This window comes from Arachis hypogaea, chromosome 13 (genome assembly GCF_003086295.3).
Source record: "Arachis hypogaea cultivar Tifrunner chromosome 13, arahy.Tifrunner.gnm2.J5K5, whole genome shotgun sequence".
Classification (NCBI taxonomy): domain Eukaryota; kingdom Viridiplantae; phylum Streptophyta; class Magnoliopsida; order Fabales; family Fabaceae; genus Arachis; species Arachis hypogaea.
Genome location: NC_092048.1, coordinates 45,797,927 through 45,804,495, shown reverse-complemented (window position 1 = coordinate 45,804,495; position 6,569 = coordinate 45,797,927). Strand labels below are relative to the sequence as shown.

Here is a 6,569-nt window from a genome sequence, read left to right as displayed (position 1 = left end):
ATCCACCTACAGAAGTGGAACTACTCCAACGGTGGTTATTGGATCATCACCTATAAATACTCTGACACACTCAGGTATCTCTAAGTTCCAATACTCTCTGAACCTGCTTACCCCCTTGCTAACTTAGGTATCGGAGTGTCTTTGTAGGTACCACCCTCCATTCTGCCAAACACTCATAGCTCGGGCGGCGTCTCCCAGACGTAAAGCAAGTCGGAGACCATCTTCTTCTAACATTTGGGCCTAGCCTTCAAGCCCAATCCACTTATCTCAGGTTACCCACGTAATAAATATATTATATATATTTTTTATAATTAAGATTAACAGTTAAAATTATTGAAACACCGGTATACCTGATACACTTAAAATTCTTCCTAAAACATTTTGTATTATTAACGGATAGAAAGACGTTTTGGTGGTGAAGAGGAACATTCTGTGAGGTTTTAACCGTTGAGATGTAAATTAAAATATTTGAATGGATACAATTATGCTGTGTTTGCTAGTGTGGACAATAAGGTGGATTGGCCCATGTTGGGAGTGTAATGGGTGGAGACATCATTCGGTGAGGTTTTACCGTTTTAGTTTTAATTGCCAGCGTTGTGCAAAGCCGCGTTATTGGTAGCTGGGCATAGAGTGGGCGCTGGCATGGAAGGATGGCTGGTAACAGTGTTGGATTTTTTTTTGTCTTAACAGTGTTGGGTTTATGTGTTCGGGTCGGCAGTGGTGGTATAATTGGGCCCATATTAAAACGCCTTCCGTAGTTATGAACAGATGTAAAAAAAAAATGAATGTTCGTATTGATATAGTTGAGGATCAAGCACAAAAGAAAATGTAAGGCAGTTCTGGTGTAGATATTATTTAGTATTTTGCAATTATTATTGGTCTAAGAAAATAGAATCATTAGGTGATTGAACTTTGGATAGAAGATTATATGTGAAAATAAAGACAAGAAAAAGTATAAGTAGATAATGAAAATATTAAATAATGTGAACAATAGATATATTGGATATTCAATTTACATGTGCGGATGATTATCCTAATATTAAAATTTAGGTGGATAATTTGAGGATGTAGTGTATTTTTATTACTTTATTGGACCAATTTTAGAGTTCATTATTCACAAAAGTTTTTGTCTACCTAGCAAAGTTCAATAAAAAATAATAAACATTATAAATTGGGAAATTGTTGGTTGGTTTTTTGGTTGGATGGTTTTGAATTGTCCAGTGTTGTAATGTATGTATTTAATGGTTGAGAAGGTACAAATGTAACATAAATTGTAAACAAAAGGAAGGTAATTTAGTGGTACAGTGTATTAGTTGAATTTGATATAAGTAAAGGAGGATGTGTTATGAATGTATGTAATATGACATTTTTGACTGTGTGTTAATGGGATAATGATGTGAAGTTATTGAGTTACATGTCGTGTTAGTGTAAGATTTTTTGGAAGTCGTGATTGCTTTGATTCGGTTAGCATTAAGGCATTGCGACAAAAGAAATATGTAGAAGTGTGACCAATAAATTAGTACGAGAAGAAGTTAAAGAACATTTGAGTATATTGTTAAATGTATTAAGGGTTGTATTAACGATGTCGTGTTTGGTGGTGACTATAATGGAAATGATTATTGTGAACTTTTGGTTCCGGTTATTAATAAGCACTTTGTTGGTACTGGATTAGTGAAAACGTGGGCGATATATATATGTTGTGTGTACTGAATCGATTGATAATGTACGTATATCTAGGTGGGTTTTCGCTACTTTATTCAAATGGCAATTGAAAACTTGTATAAAGGTATAAAATACGAATTGTGAATATACGTTAATTATGGAATGTAGAATATATGGATGAAGTTTCGAATATGTTGAAAGTGACGGAACGAAAGTTTATGGAGCTAAGTCCCTGAAATGAATTAGTTAAAAAATTGTAGGTTGTGAATTGGATATATTTGATTAAAATATAGTTCGACTTAAATGTTAATGTTGAATTTCGACGGAAAAGGAAAGGTAAAGGTGATTAATTAAATGTATTTGAGAAAGGTTTATATAGAATCACCGGAAGATTTATCTCAAAAGCAATAATGATAACAAGACAAACAAAAACGATAATAATAATCATGACGATAATGATAGTAATCATAATAGTAACATTAGTAATTATAGTAATAATATGAACAACAACAAATAATAATAATAACAGAAAGTATGGAGAGACAATGATTTTAGTGTACAATGTGTACAATAGGATTAAAAAAGGAAGATAAAATAAAAATTAAAAATCAGATCATTAATTAATTATTTAATTTCAAATTTTAAATTTAAAAAATTAGGATTATTATTTAAACTCATTCACACTACGTACGGTTATTTTTAATCTTACCGTAACTTCCAATACACGTCTAAAACTCGTCATCATCTTCTCTGGTCCTCACTTCGCGTCGCTGCACTCCCCCGCCGGTAATGAGCGGATAATTTATACGCTTTTTGGTATTGTTTTTAGTATGTTTTTAGTATATTTTAGTTAATTTTTATTATGTTTTTATTAGTTTTTAAATAAAAATCACTCTTCTGGACTTTACTATGAGTTTGTGTGTTTTTCTGTGATTTCAGGTATTTTCTGGCTGAAATTGAGGGACCTGAGCAAAAATTTGATTCAGAGGTTGAAAAAGGACTGCAGTTGCTGTTGGATTCTGACCTCCCTGCACTCAAAGTGGATTTTCTGGAGCTACAGAAGTCCAATTGGCGCGCTCTCAATTGCGTTGGAAAGTAGACATCTTGAGCTTTCCAGCAATATATAATAGTCCATACTTTGCTCGAGATTTGATGGCCCAAACAGGCATTCCAAGTCAGCTCAATAATTCTGGCGTTTAACTCCAAAACTGGCACAAAAGCTGGAGTTAAACGCCCGAACTGGCACCAAAGCTGGCGTTTAACTCCAAGAAAAGTCTCTACACATGAAAGCTTCAATGCTCAGCCCAAGCACACACCAAGTGGGCCCGGAAGAAGATTTCTGCATTAATTACCTATTTCTGTAACCCTAGGCTACTAGTTCTCTATAAATAGGACCTTTTGCTATTGTATTTCAGACACTTGAGACACCTTTCATATACTTTCATAGTTCTTTTCACGTTTGGGGGCTGGCCTCACGGCCATGCCTGGACCTTGTTCTTATGTATTCTCAACGGTGGAGTTTCTACACACCATAGATTAAGGTGTGGAGCTCTGCTGTTCCTCATAAATTAATGCAATTACTACTGTTTTTCTATTCAATTCGTGCCTACTTCTTCTCTAAGATATCACTTGTTCTTCAACTTAATGAATGTGATGATCCGTGACACTCATCATCATTCTCACCTATGAACGTGTGCCTGACAACCACCTCCGTTCTACCTTCGATTGAGTGTGTATCTCTTGGATTCCTTAATCAGAATCTTCGTGGTATAAGCTAGAATCCATTGGCGGCCATTCTTGAGAATCCGGAAAGTCTAAACCTTGTCTGTGGTATTACGAGTAGGATTCAAGGATTGAATGACTGTGACGAGCTTCAAACTCGCGAGTGTTGGGCGTTAGTGACAGACGCAAAAGAATCACTGGATTCTATTCCGACATGATCGAGAACCGACAGATGATTAGCCGTGCTGTGACAGAGTGCGTTGAACATTTTCACTGAGAGGACGGGATTGTAGCCATTGACAACGGTGATGCCCAACATACAGCTTGCCATGGAAAGGAGTATGAATGATTGGAAGAAGGCAATAGGAAAGCAGAGGTTCAAGGGGAACAAAGCATCTTCATACGCTTATCTGAAATCCACCAATGAATTACATAAGTACCTCTATCTTTATGTTATGTTTATTTTCATCATTTTAAAATCCATAACCATTTGAATCTGCCTGAATGAGATTTACAAGATGACCATAGCTTGCTTCAAGCCGACAATCTCCGTGGGATCGACCCTTACTCACGTAAGGTTTATTACTTGGACGACCCAGTGCACTTGCTGGTTAGTTGTGCGGAATTGTGACAAAGTGTGATTCACGTTTAAGAGCTCCAAGTCTTTGGCGCCATTGTTGATGATCACAATTTCGTGCACCAAGTTTTTGGCACCGTTTCCGGGGATTGTTCGAGTTTGGACAACTAACGGTTCATCTTGTTGCTTAGATTAGGTGCTTTTCAGAATTTTTAAGAATGAATTCTAGAGTTTCAAGGTGATGTTCTTATCATCACAAAAGCTGATTGATTCTCATTAATTTAGCTATTGAATGTAATGTCCTGCTGAAGCTTGGCCAAACATGTCTAATCTTTTTAGACTGAAGCTTTAGACTAACATTGCATGATTCCTGGAATTCTTATTAAAAGTTTTGATTCTCTTTATTTTCTTTTTCATATAATTTTCGAAAATCACAAAAAAATTTATAAAACCATAAAAATAAAAAAAAATATTTTATGTTTCTTGTTTGAGTCTAATATCAATTTTTAAGTTTGGTGTCAATTGCATGTTTCTATTTTTCTTGCATTTTTCGAAAATTACATGCATGTGTCTTCATTAATCTTCAAGTTGTTCTTGATGATTTCATTGCTCTGATCTTTAAATTCTCTTGTTTTGTGTGTTTTGTTGTTTCTCATATGCATTCTCAATTTGTTAGTGTCTCTTATATGAAAATTTTTAAGTTTGGTGTCCTGCATGCATTGTTTGATTTGAGTTTCCTAAGATTAGTTGTATTTTGATTGTTTCTCATCATTAAAAATTCAAAAATATTTTTCAAAATTGTGTCTTTTCAAGTCAATAATACAGAGAATTGAAGATTCAGAACATTCAGCAGAGGAATCGAACAGAAAAAGCTGGGCGTTGAAAACGCCCAGTGAAGAAGGAAAACTGGCGTTTAAACGCCAGCCAGGGTACCTGGCTGGGCGTTTAACGCCCAAAAAGGTAGAGATTTGGGCGTTAAACGCCAGAATGGGCACCATTCTGGGCGTTTAACGCCAGGATGACACTAGAGGGAAGATTTTGTTTTTAATTCACATTTTTTTTCAAGTTTTCAAAATTTTTCAAAATCAAATCTTTTTCAAATCATATCTTTTCAATCATATCTCTTTCAAAATCAATTTCTTTCCATTTTATACTTATTTTTACTATTTTCAAAAATCCTTGCTTCAATTAAAGATTTACTTCAAAATTTTCAAGTTGTTACTTGCCTATTAAGAAAGGATCAAACTTTAAATTTTAAAATCATATCTTTTAATTTCTTGATAGTCAAGTAATCAACTTTAATTTTAAAAAATTTTCTTTTTCTAAATTGATTTTCAATCATATATTTTCAAACATATCTTTTCAATCACATCTTTTTTAAAATTAATTTTTTTCAATCATATTTTTTTCTAATTTCAAAATCTTTTTCAAAAATCACTTTATTTCTTTCCCAATCTTAGTTTTCGAAAATCTCAATTAAATTTTCAAATTTCTTTTTTTTATTTCAAAATCTTTTCAATTTATTTTCGAAAACTCTTCCCCTCTTTTCACATCCTTCTATTTAAAGGACTAAGATTTCTCATCAAGGTGCAATTCGAACTCTATCCCTCTTGATAAGTTCGAATTCCCTCTTCTCCACCTCCTCCTTCTATTCTTCTTTTCCTCTGATACCTCAAGGAATCTCTATACTGTGACATAGAGGATTCCCTACTTTCTTGTTCTCTTCTCTTTCATATGAGCAGGAACAAAGATAAAGGCATACTTGTTCAAGCTGATCCTGAACCTGAAAGGACCTTGAAGAGAAAGCTAAGAGAAGCTAAAGAACAATTCTCTTTAGAGGGCCTAACAGAACTCTTTAAAGAAGAAGAAACCATGGCAGCCGAAAACAACAACAATGCCAACAATGCAAGGAAGGTGCTTGGTGACTTTACTGCACCTACTCCTGATTTCTATGGGAGAAGCATCTCTATCCCTGCCATTGGAGCAAACAACTTTGAGCTTAAGCCTCAATTAGTTTCTCTAATGCAACAGAATTGCAAGTTTCATGGACTTCCATTGGAAGATCCTCATCAGTTCTTAGCTGAATTCTTGCAAATCTGTGACACTGTCAAGACCAATGGGGTTGACCCTGAAGTCTATAAACTTATGCTTTTTCCTTTTGCTGTAAGAGATAGAGCTAGAACATGGTTGGATTCACAACCTAAGGAAAGCCTGAACTCTTGGAAAAAGCTAGTCAATGCCTTCTTGGCAAAGTTCTTTCCACCTCAAAAACTGAGCAAGCTTAGAGTGGAAGTCCAAACCTTCAGACAGAAGGAAGGAGAATCCCTCTATGAAGCTTGGGAGAGATACAAGCAATTGATTAGAAGGTGCCCTTCTGACATGCTTTCAGAATGGAGCATCATAGGAATCTTCTATGATTGTCTGTCTGAACTATCCAAGATGTTATTGGATAGCTCTGCTGGAGGATCTCTTCATCTGAAGAAGACGCCTGCAGAAGCTCAAGAACTCATTGAAATGGTTGCAAATAACCAATTCATGTACACTTCTGAAAGAAATCCTGTGAATAATGGGACAACTCAGAAGAAAGGAGTCCTTAAGATTGATACTC

At 35.0% G+C, this 6,569-nt stretch overlaps 1 non-coding gene across 1 annotated transcript; it reads right to left on the bottom strand.

Moving 5' to 3' along the window:
• Positions 1 to 6,238: 6,238 nt before the first annotated feature.
• LOC112739000 (small nucleolar RNA R71) lies at positions 6,239 to 6,346 on the bottom strand. The gene has a single exon (XR_003169943.1). It is a non-coding gene; the product is annotated as a small nucleolar RNA R71 (small nucleolar RNA).
• Positions 6,347 to 6,569: the final 223 nt, after the last annotated feature.